The sequence below is a fragment of the Trachypithecus francoisi genome, unplaced genomic scaffold, assembly GCF_009764315.1.
Source record: "Trachypithecus francoisi isolate TF-2019V2 unplaced genomic scaffold, Tfra_2.0 Lachesis_group1, whole genome shotgun sequence".
Taxonomy (NCBI): domain Eukaryota; kingdom Metazoa; phylum Chordata; class Mammalia; order Primates; family Cercopithecidae; genus Trachypithecus; species Trachypithecus francoisi.
Window position 1 is genome coordinate 149,812,824 of NW_022681454.1, and position 17,813 is coordinate 149,830,636.

General features: G+C 46.6%; 1 long non-coding RNA gene across 1 annotated transcript; it reads left to right on the top strand.

Moving 5' to 3' along the window:
• Positions 1-13,193: 13,193 nt before the first annotated feature.
• Positions 13,194-16,420, top strand: LOC117084832. Its single transcript, XR_004437697.1, has 2 exons — positions 13,194-13,248; positions 15,970-16,420. It is a non-coding gene; the product is annotated as an uncharacterized LOC117084832 (long non-coding RNA).
• The last annotated feature ends 1,393 nt before the right edge of the window (positions 16,421-17,813 follow it).

Consider the following 17,813-nt stretch of genomic DNA (forward strand, 5'->3'; position numbering starts at 1 on the left):
GCATATTTTCTCTTCGACCTCCACCTTCCAGAACTGAGGTTCCCTCCTTCTTTTCTGGCCTAGTTGATTCTCTGGGTTCATCTAAATGCCACCCCCTAGTCCCCTTCAATGTGGCTCTTTGTGCCAATTATATCTCAGGCCAGCCTCCCTACTGTGGTGTTTAAGTGAACCTCTGGGTAATAAGATGCTCGTGTCAAATTTGGTGATTTGTTGAGGGCCAGCTGGGCATCCAGTTTTAATAAAAAGCCTTCTATTCCTCCTCTGTTCCTTGAGATAATCAGAAGAGAGAGCTCCAACAGGGCCATTCTTCCCCAAGAAAGCCTTGAGCACTTCCCCCAGAGTATGTGGGGAGGAGGAGGAAGGCCACACCCAGGCACTTATGTCAGCGGGAGCCAGCGAGGCTCTTAGCTGCATCAGCCCCAGAGGATGGTGTCAAATTCATGCCCCAGACAAAAGACAAATTCCTACCTGTGCCAGAGCTCTACTTCTCCTTGAATATTGGAAACTGTGATGGCGCAGGGACTGCCGAATATTGAGAGAGGAGTGATCTTTCTTCTGCTCAATCTGGAGCAGGTCCTGTGACGGACAGCCTCCTCCCAACACCCAGGGAAAGAACAAGCCAGTGTGGAGTGATTCTGTTTCTTCTCTGGGCAGGGACCTGGACTGCCCGTCACTGAGCCCTTGGAATCACCGCCCACCTCAGCCGGCCCGCATTCTGCCCCGTCAGGGTTGAGACCTAACACTTCATGGGCAATGCTTCCATGGGCATCTCAGCCGGGTGGCCGACTTTCCAGTGACACCTGAGTTTGGGGAAGTTTCAGAGGGACAAGCTGGTCTTTCTAGCCTGGGAGTGTGTGTTCTGTTTCCCCCTGAGCTAGATCATTAACCTCTTTCCAATTCCATCAAGGCCAAATTAAATGCGGGAATTCCTTGTGTTGTGGTTTGGATTGTGTCCCCCACCTCCCTATGTTGAAATCTTTATCCCAGCACTTCAGAATGTGACCTTATTTGGAAATAGGGTCACTGCAGATGCAATTAGTTAAGGTCATTCTGGAGCAAGGTGGGTCCCTGATCCCATATGACTGATGTCCTTATGAAGGAGGAAGTTAGGACACAGTCACACACACAGGGAGAATGCCACATGAAGATGGAGGCAGAGATCCGGATGGCGCTTTTACAAACCGAGGGATGCCGAAGATTGCCTGCAGCCTCCAGAAGCCGGGAGAGAGGCCTCAGAAGGAACCAGAGTCCAGAACTGGGGGACAATACACTTCTGTTGTTTAAGCCAACGGTTTATGGCACTTTATTATGGTAGCCCTAGCAAACTAATACACCTGTGCCAAACATTTTCTCAACTTCAGAACTTCTCAGAGCCTTTACTAGAAACAATCTGTGTGCAATCATTTCCGTGTTTGACAGAAGGACACTTTTTTCCACTGGGCATCTGGCAGGGATTTATTTATAGGAACACACCCTGGGAATCACTGTTGTAGCTTCATCAGGATCGACCCATTAGAAGGAGAAGATCCTGTTTCAAAACCACAGCCTTGAACTTGTGTCATGGGTCCTAGCACCCAAATCACTCAATGTCTCTGTGCCTAAGTTTCCACATCTGTGTAGCCAAAGTAGGCGCTCTACTCAGTGCCTGCCCCGAGTGCGATGCATTACTGGTACTTTGCAGATGCCTGGGAACACCTTCTAGTGTTGTTTTCAGGGGTGGTACCACAAATGATGCCTGCGTTGGAGGTGTGTTGGAGCTGGGGTCTCCTGTCAGCTCTGCCATGGAGCCGGGAACACACGCAACAGGGACCACAGGATGGGGATAAGCTGCCCTAATCAGTCTGCTTGTATCCAGCAGCAGCATGAGCCAGAGGCCTTGAGGACAACCTGAGACAAGAGTTCCCAGAAGGCAAATTCACACAGTCAGGAGGCAGCCTCCTTGGTTCCTCTTTTCTCCAGCCGCCAGGCAGCTCATGCTTCACCCAGGGCTCTGTGAGCGGCACTCTCCATGGTTTCCAGACAGAAACTGTGGCCAGGGTGAGCTCTAGGAAGAGGCCGAGGCAGGCAGCATGGAAACTGGCGGCTATGAGCTGAAAATAAAACAGCACTGAGCCAGGGAGTGTCACTTCCTAATTCCTAGCTCAGGATGGATCTGGCAGATAAGTGGGAGGAGTAGGAGATGAGGGCAAAGGGGTGAGGGACACCGATTGTTATGCAGCAAAGACCCCGCCTCCAAAAGCACCCAAGTACACAGGGCCCCTGCATTCGCCTCGCAATTGTGAAATTGACTTCTAACAGCTCACGCCCAGTGGAGGAGGAGAGGACGGGTGGCAGGGCTGGGCAGCTGCTCCATGTGTGAGATAAGTGCAGGGACCTCAGGTTAATAATTCCCCCCACCTTCAAAGCCTCTGAGGGGACTGGGGAGAAGCAAAGGAAGCCGCAGCAGTTTTGCGGGCCGGGCAGGGTGGGTGCGAGGAGCCTGAGGAAAATGCGGCTGGAAGGTGGGTGGAGGCTGGACCGTGGGGTTTTGAAAATCCAGCGAAGGATTTCAGGTCTTATTCTGAGGACTACGAGGAAGTGAAGTTTTTGGGGACCCAGAAAGTGACCAAGACAGGAAGCTCTGAGGTGCCTCCCTGAGAAATGGTCAGGGTGGCACAGAAATCACTACAAAAGCTCAGGGCCTACGAAGCTGGTGAAAGAATAAGATAATCCTTGTCCCTCCTCATACCTGCCAGAATAGCTAGACTTAAAAGGGTGAACGATACCAAGTGCCATCAAGAACACGTGCAGCAAGAACTGCCACACGCTGCTGCAGGAGGCCCTCTGAAAGAGGATACAGGGAGAGGCGAGCCATGTCCTGCCTCTGCTTCTAAAAGATGAAAACTCAAAAGCACTGACTGAAGTATTTCTGAGAAACTGCCAAACAATTTTTCAAAGTGGTCTTGCTTTGAAATCACACGCCACTGCACTCCAGCCTGGGCGACAGAGTGAGACACCATTTCAAAAATGAATAAATAAATAAATAAAAATAAGGAGCCAACTACAGATGTGCACACGTGGATGAGCCTCACAGGTATATGAACAACGGATAAAGCAGGCACTTACTGTATCATGCTCTTCATAGGAAGCCCAAGAACAGGAGAAACCAAACTAGCCTGCTGGAAATCAGAGCAGTGGCTGAATTAATGGGTAGGAGTTGATTGGAAAAGGGTAAAAAAGGCTACACTGGGATAATGAGATTCTTTCATGTTTTATTTGGGAGATGCCAAGAATAGTGTTTGTAGGAATATACTCTGGGAAACTGCTCAGGTTTTTTCTTCTGTTCTGGTCTAGGTTCATCAGACCTATCCATTAGAAAGAGAAGAGGATGCTGGCCGGGCGCAGTGGCTCAAGCCTGTAATCCCAGCACTTTGGGAGGCCGAGACGGGCGGATCACGAGGTCAGGAGATCGAGACCATCCTGGCTAACACGGTGAAACCCCGTCTCTACTAAAAAATACAAAAAACTAGACGGGCGAGGTGGCGGGCGCCTGTAGTCCCAGCTACTCGGGAGGCTGAGGCAGGAGAATGGCGTAAACCCGGGAGGCGGAGCTTGCAGTGAGCTGAGATCCGGCCACTGCACTCCAGCCCGGGAGACAGAGCGAGACTCCGTCTCAAAAAAAAAAAAAAGAAAGAGAAGAGGATGCTGTTTCCAAATGGCAGCCTGGGCTTTGTGTAATAGATGCTGGCACCCAGGTCAGTGAACTTCTCTAAGCCTCAGTTTCCACATCTGGACAGGCAGAATAGGCAGTCCACTCAGGGTCTAGCACTGGAGGTGATGCATTACAATAAGAACCTTTCTCAATAAAGAAAAATTAACTAAAACATTAAGCCAGATTCGTTGTGGCTGAAGTTACTCACTTCAGCCTTATCCTCATCAGCTTTGCATTTGTTCCTTTCAGAGGGGAGTGGGAGATGGCTCACCCTTAACGTTCCTCCTCTTCCAGGAAAGGCACTTCTCACTCACTTCCGAAAGAACCAAATGAGCAACCTAAGAGAGAGAATGTGGGTCTGGGCACAGTGGCTCATGCCTGTAATCTCACCACCTTGGGAGGCCAAGGTGGGAGGATCACTTAAGGCCAAGTGTTCAAGACCAGCCTGGACAACATAGCGAGACCTTGACTTTACAAAAATAAAAAAATTAACTGAGTGTGGTGGCACGAGCCTGTAGTCCCAGCTTCTTGGGAGGCTGAGGCAGAAGGATTGCTTGAGCCCAGGAGTTTGAGGCAGTAGTCAGTTTTGATCATACCACAGAATTCCAGTCTGGGCAACAGAGCAAGACTGTCTCTAAAACAAAAACAAAAACAAAAACAAAAAAAAAAAAAAAGAGAGAGAGAAAGAGAATGTGAAAGACAAACAATACAAAGGCTCTACGTGTACAGGAGCTTTTAACTGCTTCATCTCATTTCATCCTCAAAACAGACCTGTGTGGTTGCAGGATAAACCCTAACCCTGTCCTACAGATGGGTGAATTACCCAACTGAAGCATCATAACCCAGATTTGAACCCTGTTCTCCTGGCTCCTACCAGGTTAGGGTTAAAACTACAGTGGGAGTGGTACATCTCAGTTCCTAAAAAACTTGAAATGCAGAGGAAATGGGGATATTTGCATGCAAACAAACAGTGATTAATTAAGAGAGGCAACTATAAGGTACTTTCCCTGGGCAGGTTCAAATTGCAGAAGGAAGGGCTGTTGGTTTTATACAGTTTACCTTGGTGCAAGATGGTGATCCGGGTGGGTACGTGCCCAATTCTCGCTGACGGCAGCTGGCCAAGCTCTGTGTTGGTGAGGACCACTTCTCTCTCACCTCCGTTCCCCTGGGAATCATTAGGTGCAGGCTGGCACCTTCTAGAAGGTGCATTAACTTGGAGTTGTCTGGAGGAGCAAATGCAAAGGATTCTGGGGAGAGGGCTTGTCAGAATCCACTCTGTCTCCAGACAACCAGGTTAGTCCACATTTTCCTCTTGGGCCTGGCGCCCTGTGCGGCACAAAATCCAAATGGGCCAGAAGTTTGTGAATATTCACATTCTTGCCTTCCCTCCCATAACCGAATTTAGGAGGTTTATTTTGTTTGTTGGAGTGGTTGTTGGTTTTTTTTCTTTCTTTCTTTCTTTCTTTTTTTTTTTCTTCATTTTAATTGCTCACTTGGGGACTGAGCTCTGACAACAGATCAGAACCTTATGATTATGCCGAGTTTAGAAGTCAGGCTAAACCCAAGGATTGAAAGTGTGCTTTAGAGGAAAAGGGGTGCATCCTACTAATGAAATACTGCATAGGGCACTTGAAAGAGATGATGCTGAAAATACTTCATAACCCAGGAGGCCCAGGCCCTGGTCAGTCCTAATGAGAGCGCGGGATCTTGGAGAACTCAGCGGCACCAAACATTTGAGGGAGATGAAGGAAAGCGGGGAAGGCCCAGGGCTGCTGGGGAGCCTCCTGGGAACTCAAGACAACAGCTATTCTCCAACTGCCACCAAAGTATTTCATTTTCAGCAAGCAGTTTCCCTTCACTTGTGCAAACATCTGAATACTAGCCCTGCAGCTAGTATTACATTTTAAGATGGAGAAACTAAAGCTAAGGGAGATTAAAAGATCCAGCTAAGGTCATACAATAATAACCCAGCTCAGGCTATAACCCTTCTCTTTAGATCCTCAGCCTAGTACCAGGAAAAGCATCTCTCCAACATACTAGCATTTTGTAGTTAGCCTGCCTACCCATAGGCCTTGTCAATACCATAATATTTTGAGCTATTTTTAATTAGAAAGCAGGCTAAGAGCCAAGGAAGTGTTATCTATATGAATGGCTGGCAAATGTTTTCTGTAAAAGGGCACCTAGTAACTATTTTTGGGTTTGTGGGCCATGCAGCCTCCATCACTCTGTCTTTGTAGTGGCAACAATACAAATAAATAAGTAAATGGGTGGGGCTATAATCTAATAAAATTTTGTTTATGGGCTCTGCATTAAGCTGTTCTTTCTTTGCCATAAAGAAATACCTGAGACTGGGTAATTTGTTTAAAAAGAGATTTAATTGCTTTGTGGTTCTGCAGGCTATACAGGAAGCATAGCAGCTTCTGCTTCTGGGGAGGCCTCAGGAAACTTACAATTGTGGTGGAAGGCAAAAGGGGAACAGGCATGTCACATGGAGGGAGCAGGAGCAAGAAAGAGAGTGGGGAGAGAGGGGCCACACACTTAAATGACCAAATCTTACAAGAACTCACTATCACGAGGTCAGCACCAAGCTATGTTGCCCCCATGATCAAACACCTCCCAACAGGTCCCACCTCCAACATCCGGGGGTTACAATTCAAAGTGAGATCTGGGCATTAACAAATATTCAAACTATATCATTCAGCCCCTGGCCCTCACCAACTCTCATGTTCTTCTCACATTGCAAAATACAATCATGCCTTCCTAATAGTCATCCCAAATCTCAACTTATTCCAGCATTAACTCAAAAGTCCAAAGTCTCATCTGAAACTAATCTCCTTCCACCTATGAGCCTATAAAATGAAAACAAGTTATTTACTTCCAAGATATAGTGGGGGTACAAGCATTGGGTAAACATTGGGAGAAACAAAGAGAGTAAGTAGTTCTTTACCCAAATATTTACACTGGGGTAAACAAAGGGAGAAATTGGACAAAAGAAAGGGGATACAGGCCCCACACAAGTCTAGAACCCAGCGAGGGAGTCATTAAATCTCAAAACTCCAAAACAGTCATTTAATTTCATTTCCTGCATCCAGGGCACGCTAGTGCAATGGGACACCCAAGGCCTTGGGAAGCTCCACCCCGTGGCTTTTCAATGCTGATATTGCAAGCTGCTGATGACTCTTACCATTCTGTAGTCTGGATGGCAGCAGCTCCCTTCCCACAGCTCCACAAGGCAGTGCTTCAGTGGGAACTCTGTGTGGGAGCTCCAAACCCACATTTCTCCTCCATGTTGCCCTTGTAGAGGGCATCTGTGGGGGCTCCACCCCTTCAGCAGGCTTCTGCCTGGGCACCCAAGCTTTTCCATACATCCTCTGAAATCTAGGTGGAGGCTGCCAAACATTCTTCACTCTTGCGGTCTATGTGCCTGCAGGCTTAACATCGTATGGAAACCACCAAGGTTTATGGCTTGCATTCTCCAAAGTGGCAGCCTGAGCTGTATGTGGGCCCCTTTGAGCCATTGCTGGAGCTGGAGTGGCTAGGATGTGGGAAGCAGGGTCCTGAGGCAGTACAAGGCAACAGGGCCCTGGGCCAGGCCCACAGAAACATTCTTTCCCCCTCGGACTCTGGGCCTGTGAAGGGATGGGCTGCCACAAAGATCCCTGAAATGCCTTAAAGACCTTCAAGGTCTTGGCTATTAGCACTTGACTCCCTTTTAGTCACACAAATTTCTCTAGCAAGTGGTTGCTATACAACTTGCTTGAATTCCTCCCCTGAAAATCTTTTTCTTTCTCTGCTATATGGTGAGGCTGCAAATTTTCCAAGTTTTTACTCTCTGCTTCCTTTTTAGATGTGAATTCCAACTTCAAGTCATTTCTTTGTTCCTGCAGCTTAGCATAGGTGTTAGAAGCAGCCAGGTCACATATTGAATGCTTTCTGCATAGAAAATCCTCTCACCATATACCTGAATCGTCATTCTGAAGTTCAAAATTCCACAGATCCCCAGGGCAGAGGCACAATGCAACCGGGTTCTTTGCTAAGGCATAACACATGTGACCTTTGCTCCAATTCCCAATAACTGCCTCATTTCCATCTGAGATCTCGTCAGCCTGGACTTCGTTGTCCATATCACTATCAGCATTTTGGTTAGAACCATTTAACTGATCTCCAAAAAGTTGCAAACTTTCCCTCATCTTCCTGTCTTCTTCTGAGTCCTCAAAACTCTTCTAGCCTCTGCTGCCTGTCACCCCGTTCCAAAGTCATTTCCACATTTTGGAAATGCTCCACTCCTGGCACTAATTTTCTGTATTCAGCTGTTCTTGCATTGATGTAAGAAATACCTGAAACTGGGTAATTTTTTTTTTTTAAAAAGAGGTTTAATTGGCTCATGGTTCTGTTAGCTGTAGCGGAAGCCTCAGGAAACTGAAAATGGTGGAAAGCAAAGGGGAAACAGGCACATCACATGGCAGGAGCTAGAGAGTTGGGACGTGGGAGGTGCCATACATTCACACAGCTAGATCTTACAAGAACTCACTCACTATTGCAAGGACAGCACCAAGCCATGAGGGATCCACTCCCATGACACCTAAATACCTCCCACCGGGCTCTGCCTTTTACACTGGGGACTACAGTTCAACATGAGATTTGGGTGGGGACAAATATCCAAACTATATCAGACACTAAAATTTGAATTTCATATAATATATTCACATGTCAAAAAATAGTATTATTGTTTGATTTTTTCTCTCCATTTTTACCGTTAATAAATGTGAAAAACATTATTAGCTGTAGGTCATATAAAAACGGGTGGTGGGCAGGACTTGGGTCCTGGGCTATACTTTTCCAATCCCTGGACTGGGTGGTTCAGGCCTGTCAAGATTCACCATTTCTCCAGTATAGTATTTATATAAAATGGAAACTAATGGGTGGTGTGGATTATTTAACTTACCCACCTGCATGGGTAGGCCTGTGGGAATCACTGAATTCCAGAAATCTGGAGGCTGCAGGTGCATGGTGGGGCCCAGCCTGCCCAGGGGTTTGTGTGTGTGGAGAATTACCCTGTGGAACCAGGCACAGGCTCCCCATGCCAAGAACATCCCTCCCAAAGCCCAGCCACAGGCCCTCGCCTGATAATTATCCTGTCCTGGTTCTCTCTATACTTATTTGAGAAGACGCCTGTTAGGAGCCAGTATTTAGACTACTTAATCTTCATCATGTTATTTAACATAACAAAACAGTTGTATGCATGTGGCCCAGACTGCCAGAGTTTGAATCCCAGATATCACTGTGCTTTCCTTGCATAAGTTGATTATCTTCTCTGTACCATATTTCTTCAACCATGCCGTGGTGAGAATTAGTTGAGTCAATCCATAGAAAGGAGCTTTAATGTGCCTAATAAAAGTTAGGCATTATTATGCCTGTTCTGCTTCCCTCTTCTTTCTCACCTGAATCTATCCACCCAACATTTATAAAGTGCCAGGCTCTGTGTGGGAAAGGAAATGTAAAACCAGGGGAGACTTAACGCTGGTCCTAGAGTCCTTCAGTCTATTCAGATTAGAGCTGTTTCAGTTAGTTATTGCTACCATCTCAAAACTTAGTGACTGCAAATAGCAGCAAGCATTTATTTACCTACAGTTCAGCAATGAGAACAGAGTTCAATGCAGATGGCTCGTCTCTGCTCCACATAGTGTTGGCGAGGGTGGTTCTACCAGAGCTAGAGGATCCAAGATAGCCTTGTTCACAAGTCTGGTACCTCTGCAGGGTGTCTGGAGCACCCAGGAGCTGGCCGAGTGAAATTCTCTCCCCTCAGAGTCTCTCTCTCCATGTGGTTTCTCTCTCTAGCAGGACAGCTGGATTTGTGTACATGGCAGTTGGCTTCCATGAGGGTGAAAACAGAAGCATGTGTTTCTAGGAAACACACGCCGAGGCCCAGAGTCAAACAGTGTCACCTGCACCCGGTGCTATGGCCCAGGCAGGTTATAAGCCAGCCCCGATGTAAGAGGAGGCCAAGTCATCTCCACATCTTGGTGGGAAGAGCATGCAGGAGAGCAGGAGGAACTGTGGGTGAGTCTTTGCAGCTCTTCAGCCACGAAGCTGGGGACAGAAAAGCAAGGAGCTCAGCACCATATCTGGCTGCTTAACCCTTTACCACCAGAGTCTACAACAATATTTTTGAAGTCACTCAAAAAATATTTACTTCTCTGCTAATTTTGAAGAGTTCTCTTAATTTTGAAATAAATTGTCTTTTCAATGCTTTGTTCATTTTACTGAAAAATTACTGAGATAATGCTAAGGAAAAATTACAGTTTCTATTCTCTTACCCCACCCTAACTCAGAAACCTTGGCATGTCACTTTCTATTTGTATACATTCCATTTTTATGATGATAAAAGTTATATAACATGATGGAAGATTTGAGAAGTAGAGAAGCCTTTTACAGCCTGTTCCTATATAATTCCGTATTCAGCAATTTTTACTTATTACAATAGCAAGCATTTTTCCCACCTCCCTACATGGTCTTCATAATTACCTTTTTAAAAATAGCTGCTATAATGTTCCATTGTGTTGATTCACCGCAATCCATTAAGTCCTTCCCCTTATGATCATCTAGGCTGTCTCTGCTGTGAAACATTTTTCCATGTTTCGAGAGAGCCTTCCTGATTATGTCTTTTGAAATGGCTGAATGATAATTCATCATGTTTATCTTCCCTAGTCTGTTAAAACATATGTCCCTCATGTTGGCCATCTTGGCTGTGTGCACAGACTAGGCCAGAATTGAGGCTGTTCACAGAGCCTGTGAACAGTGCTGGGGTCAGGACAGGCTAAATTTGTGACTCAGGCAGAAGCAATGGACAAGTCCAGGGGAATCAGGGCCCCAAGACATTGGGTCACAGAATAGCTTGACCAGCCCTGCTGAACCACCTTTCCTCCTGTTTATCAATCAGTCACACATGCCCAAGCTTCTGTCCTAGGATGCCTCAAAACGCCTCTTGCCTCTTCTCAGCTTCTTATTGTGATTTTTTTCAATGTTACAATAAACATGTGGTGTCATAGGATTTTTTTATTTCTTTTAAATTATTTATTAAGATAAAATTCCAGTAGTGAATGACTAGGTCAAAGGACATACGTATCTTTGTGGCTCCCGCTATGAACTGTAGAATTGCTCTCCAACGCCGGGGTTGTTGTTGGATGTTACTGTTGAAAATCAGTCTGGATGCGAATGGGCATGTCCAAGTGTGTGGCTTTGGTCCTCTCATGTTCTGATCACAGCACTCATCACTGTTGTCTTTGAGAGCTCACTTTTCTACCTGCTCCCTTACATTCAGGTCTCCAAGGAAAAGCGAGGCATCTTATTACTCTTAACATCCTCAGTTCTAGCACAGTGTCCATTTCTACAGAGTAGAATGGAAATATTTAATAAATCAATGAATGATTATCTGCAATGATAATTATTTTCTCAGACTTAGATTCAAATTCCGTCTCCCTGGGCCTTGTTCACACTTGTGGGCCTCAGTTTACTCAACTATAAAATGGGGAGAACATCTGCCTTGCAGGATTTGTGTAGGGATTTGAGATGGTGTTTTTGAAGAGTCTGCCATGGAGTCTGACACAATGCAAAGCAACTATTTTTATTATGATGTCATGTGCTCATTCACTGAATTTCCCATTGTGATAACTGCCACATACTTCTGTCTTTATGTTAGGATCTGGCTGTTTTGCTCACCAACTTGAATGCATTCTTCATATACTCTAGTTTTATAGTCTTGTCACATATGCTTTAAATATTTTCATTTCATCGTTTTTCTTATAGAAGTTGATAATTTTATGTCTACATTTGTACATTTTTTCTTTGAGGTTTCTTTTATTTTTTCATTACATTCTCACAAATCTGATATATATTCCATTGTCTGCCTGTTTTTCTGTGATTTAATTCTGTTTTTAATTGAAAAAATTAACACACCAGTCTATAGTAGAAGATGGGCCTCTAACTCAGTATTTCCCCAGGCTGGTGTATTTCCCCAGGCTGGCATACTACAATATGAGTTTACTCGAGCTGTTGAAGCACAGTACCAAAAGCTGGGTGGCTTAAAACAACGGAAATGTGTTCTGTCACAATTCTGGAAGTCAGAAGTCTGAAATCCAGATGCTGGCATGGCCAGCTCCCACTGAAGGCTCTGGGGAAGATACATTTCCTATTTCTTCCAGCTTCTGGTGGCCCCAGGTGTTCCCTGGCTTATGGCTGTATCACTCCAATCTCTACCTCCATGCCACATTACCTCCTTTTCTTTTCTGTATCTTTCTCAAAATTCTCTTTGTTTCTCTCTTACTAGGACACTTGTGAGGGCATTTAGAACCTACTTGCATAATCCAGGGTAATCTCATCTCAAAATCCCTAATTTAGCCACATCTGCACAGACCCCTTTTTCAAATAAGATAACATTGACAAGTTCTAGGGATAAGGACTTGACATCTTTGAATGGTCACTTTTAAATCTACTACAAGCACTTAAAAAAAAAACCCAACTCATTCTCTGTTCTTCAGGGAAAAGAACAGCATGTGTCCAAATGAGGTTAATACAGGGAGATGAACTTGAGAAGGTTGAGGGTGGAATCTGTAGGGTGTGGGAGCAGCCCGCCTCTGAGTTCTGATTTAGATCCTCAGTCCCACCTGTGGGGAAGTAGCCTATTTTAAATTCTATCCCATGAGTGTTGTCAACGGAAGCTCATGCTCTTGGGGTCTGGTATGGAGACATCTTTTGGACTCTGGTGGCATAGATGACTAGTTAGCCACCAATATCTTAGTGACAGAGTCCACCGCTAGAAGATTACATCTCTCTGCCTTCCTTGCCTCTTGTTGTGGCCATGAGACTGAGTTCTGGTTAAAGATATGTAAATGAGAATTCATTGGATGGAATTTCCAGGGAAATTTCCTCAAAGGAAGACACATAACTGGGCAGTGCCCTCATTTCTTCTTACCCTTTGTCTTCTTTCTGCCCAAAATACAGATCTGATGGCTGGAGCTCTAGCAGTTATACTGAGCCGTGATGTGAGTGTCAAGCTTGCAGCCAGGTACTAGAAAGAGTGAAACAGAAGGCTAGACGGAGCTAAGACCCTGAAGAGCCTCTGTATTAGTTCAGGGCTGCTTACTTCTGTATTTATTTTATGTGAGAGAAATAAACCTCTAACTTAGTTAAGCCACTTTGGTTAGTTCTTGTTAATAACAATTCATCTCAGTGACTAACTGGGATAATTTCAAAACTTTATTCCCTGTCTTTCTTTATTGATGTTTGTCACAAACTTTCTTTACCTACGACTTTCAGTTCAAATGTCACTTCTTTAGCGCTACCTTCTTTTACCAACCACCATATCTAAAGTTGCCACACACGTTATTATATGCTCTGTCATGCTGTCCTGGCTGATGTTCCTTATTGTGCCTTTCATACCAGCAAACACCAGCAATTCCCTCCTTCCTTCCTTCCTTCCTTCCTCCCCTCCTTCCTTCCTTCTCTCCTTCTTTCTTTCCTTCCCCCTCCTTGTTTCTCTGTGTTCCTTGCTGGAGACGGTAAGTTCTACGAAGGCAGAGATCCTGCCTGCCTTGTACCATGCCTGTTGCTGGGAGAGAGCGTGGCACATGGCATTTGCTGGACAAGTATGTGTGGAATGGATGAGCCTGTGTGAGAACCAAAATGGGACACTGGGAGTAGGTGGTGCTGTTGAAAATTTCCTTAGGGGAAATCCAAGAAGCCCGAGTGGAAAACCTGTCAGTGCAAGTGGTTAAGAATCCAGGGTACTAAGGAGGAGGGTGATGTAGACTTTCCCTAATCCTTCTCCTCCAGAGTGTAAAGCACAGTCACTCAGGGCCCCATTGCCTAAGCAGAACATGAGTTCACATTCATTGCCTGAACCCACTATTGCTTTTGGGGTCTGGAGTGGAGGCATCTTTTGGATTCTGGTGGCATAGATGACTGGTTAGCTACCAATACCTTAGTGACAGAGTCCCCCCTAGATGATTATGTCTCTCTGCCTTCCTTGCCTCTTGTTGGCCTCTACCAGCTGGCTGTGCTGTATGATCTTGAATTCCTAAAGCTTCCATGTCAGGATCTAGCTTGGTCCCATGGAGAAACAACCACCCTGAGACCAGGGAAGAAGGGTTGTTAACTGAGCCCCCAACATCCCTGTGGCACAGGCCTTTTTCTCCCTGGAAGATATTTGACAGAAATGGCTCTGGTTTCTTGGTTAAATCCCACTAGTCTCAGCTGCCCAGCCCAGGTCTCACTCTGTATTAGTCCATTTTCACACTGCTGTAAAGAAGTACCTGAGACTGAGTCATTTATAAAGGAAAGAGGTTTAATTGACTCACAGTTCCACATGGCTGGAGAGGTCTCAGGAAATTTACAATCATGGTGGAAGGCAAAGGGGAAGCAAGACGCATCTTACATGGCAGTAGGAGGTAACGGGGAGGTACCACACTTTTCAAACCATCAGATCTCATGAGAACTTACTCACTATCAGGAGAACACCATGAGGGAAACTGCCTCCATGATCCGATCACCTCCCACCAGGTCCTCCCTTGACATGTGAAGATTACAGTTCTAGATGAGATTTGGGTGGGGATACAGAGCCAAACGGGATCACACTCCTTCATGGAGCCTTGAGCAGTTTCTTTGGTTCACGTGGGTTTTTTCTGTTCTGATCGCCATGCCTCTCATTTTGATGTCATTTGTTCATTTACTCTCTCATTCATTTAACTAAAAATTTGATTAGGGCCTCCTCTGTGTGGGGCGCTATGCCAGTCACTGGGGGTTAGAATGAGAGCAAACATAGACGTGGTCCCCATTGATCACACATCAATTATCTAGCAGATGTTTCCAGTCTGCAGTGCTTTGGCAGTCACCAAGTAGAATAAATGCAAGGCCACAGTTAGGTGACATACACAAAGCAGACAACACTAAACAGCTTTCAGCCACCATACTGCAAGCACTCATTTCATGCCAGCTTGGTGACAGCTGCAAAAAAAGCTTTCCCATGGGCCACAACCTGTTTCATGCTTTGAAGGTGGCAGACTGTGCATATCTGTGAGCTGCTGTTTCGGGTGTCCTCCTGGGGCTGGAGCTGACAGCAGGACTGTCAGGAGGTTGCTGTGGGCGGTGGACTCTGAAGGGCAGTCCTGCTTTCTGAGAGACGGCTGCTGAGCACAAGTGTGGGAGAAGGAGAACTGTCACCCCACAGAGAAGCGAGACTTAAGGTCTGGGGGACTAAGAGGCAGAGGGGGTGGAGGTTTTGATTCTTTCAATGAAAACCCATGAGCCCACAGCAGGGTGGCACAAAAGCCAGCTAAAGAGTCACAGAAGAGCCTCAAATGGCACCATCCAAGGGGCAGAGAGGCTGTCCTTCTTCTTCTCCTGCGTGTGGGTGGGGGTGGGGCTGGGTCACGCAGAGCCTGCCTTTCCCTGCTCAGCAAGCTCAAACATGCCCTTAACACAACTGGTCAACCAGTGCACTGTGTTCCATGACCTCAAATACAAATGCAATCAACTCTCCATTTTAACATTGCTTCTTAATCTAGAATCCAAGCAACCCGAGAGCCTGTTGTTCCTATGGTCGACCGGTGTGACTAAGAGGCAGCTTCTATGTTATACCACAGGGCCAGCAAGATGTAGCCAGCCCCCACATGGCTCACAAGTGCAGCACTGTGTCCAAGGGTAATTTACACTCAGGGCGATGTCCCTGGGCCCCTGCTGGATTCTGAGGTGTCGATGAACCAGCACGGATGGGCTGTGTTCTGGAGCACTTTAACCTTGGGGTTATTTCCTTGGAACTTGATTCTTTGAAAATGGCACGGCATCTCTGGCATCCAGTTAATTAGAATATTGAAGCAACCAGACCAGCCCATGGTTGACCTTGCTGGGCCGGCTGTGTTTACTGAACGCGTGTGGAGCGCCCACTTTGTTATGATCTGTCTGTTTTTAATCCCACCTGCCTTCTCCCCGCCACCCAGAACACTCTGGGCTGTGCCGACCCCTGTGCTGCAGACTGCTCAGGGAATGTAAATTCATTTTGGAGATTAAGCAAATCACAATTAAGAGGGCAAATCTCTTAGAGGAAAGAAAACCATAAACAGTGATGCAGTCCAGCCAAAATTACCTGCTGCTTTAAGCACCTGTTTATCTGCCCTTTCACTGAGCGTGGTGAGTATTTGGGAGTTGACCTTTGTGGCTCTGTGGCTCTGGAAGCTTCGGCACGTAGTTTTGTTGGCAGATCTTCATTCCTGGTGTTTCCCCAGACTGTGAACTCTCAATTGCTGGGGACCAGAGCTTCAGTGGACCTCACTCCAGCACGTGTTCCACCCACACGCGTGGGCCTGCTTTCACCGGGATGCATAAGGCTTCCAAGGGAAACCGCCGAGGTTCCTTGGGACCAGCAATGTGATGCAGTGAGGCTGTGGGAGTGAAGAAGAAGCAGCAGCACCGGCCGGCAAAGTGTCTGCTGAGATTTCTGTTTCCTCCAGGTGGCCCTGGGAAGCAGTGGAAGCTGCCCTCACCCAGAGAGCCCAGTGGAACAGCCACTGTGACCTCCCAACCCTAAGGCTCCAGAATGATTCCCCAGCTTCTACCACTTCACTACTGCTGCACTCCCCTCCTTCCCCACTCTCTTTCTGCACCTGTTATGGTTTGAATTGTGTGCCCCCATCCCCAAAATAGAGATATGTTGAAATAGAGAAGCTCTTACCCCAATTCCTCAGAATGTGACCTCATTTGGAAAGAGGATTGTTGCAGATGTGCTCAGTTAGATGGAGTCATACTAGAGTAGGGGGAGCTCCTAATCCTAGATGACTGGTGTCCTTATATGTACGCAGCCACGTGAACACAGACATACAGGGGAGAACCAGGTGGGAGGACGAAGGCAAAGACTGGAGTGATGAGGCTGCAAGCCTAGAAACCCCAAAGACTGCCAGCAAGCCCAAAGAAGCTAGAAGAGTCAAGGAAGGACTCCCCTGTGACTTTCAGAGGCGGCATGGCCCTGCTAGCACCTTGACCTCTCGTAGCCTCTGGAACTGTGGAAGAATAAATTGCCTCTATTTTAGTCCATCCGATTTGCAGTACTGTGGCACAGCAGCTAATAGGCAGGAAACCAATACACCCTCCCCGCTCGTTAGGTTGCCCAAGAGGTTAGTTTGTTGTGAAGCTCATGAAGTGTGAGATTTGGATCCTTCCTTGTGCAGGCTCCTTCCAAAGCCCTGTACCTCATTTTGTGTTTGCAATTTTGTATGCTTTCTCTTAAAAAATGCTACCCCCGCCCCCAAATTGGGTAAGATTTGAACTCCACAAAACCTGGATCTGGATCCACAGTCCTTGCCCTGTTTGAGCTCCAGCCCAGGCCCCTCCGCCAGGGCAGAGCTTGGGAAGCCCCCTCAGGGCAGACCCACACGTTCCCCTTGGGTTCTGCAGCATCCCTGTTCTGTGGACAGCATCACCATCAGGAGGCCGTGGGAAGAGAGCTCAGTGTTAGGTTGTTTTGTTTTATCCATTTATCAAGGACAAGGTTGAATTAGAAGCCTTCCGGGGTCTTTTTCAGCCAAGTGCCTCGGGGATAACTGCATAGACTCGCTTTCCTTCAGAGTCCCAGTGAGAAGAAGCTAAAGTTCTAGCCGCAGCCTCTGTTTGAGTAGAGCCGAGGAGCCTGATGTGATGAGAGCCAGAGCCCCGGGAGGCCTGTCGTGGCTGCAGTATGATCACCCTTGGCCGAAGCTACTCTGCTTCGTGGCTTCCTCACTTCCAACCAGCACTCATCTTCATTCCCTACATTCAGATGGGCAGAGATGGCAGAAATGCCTGCTCACCACTGCCATGTGCACACACGCACACATGGATATGTCTCTTGTCCCAGTGGGGCTTCATTCTCGTCCTGCTTTCCTACCTCCAGGCCACTCCTAATTCAAACCAGTATCTCAAATACTTATGTGGTGTTTAGTCTGTGCTAGGTGCTATGGTGAATGGCACAAGGGCTCTGAGAATGGTGCATTTTCTAAAGAAGGAGACAGATGTGAAAATAAATAGCCACACTGCATAGAAATAACATGAAAGGATGTGGTGAAGGCCCAGTGTGTAAGCAACATGCTATCTGACT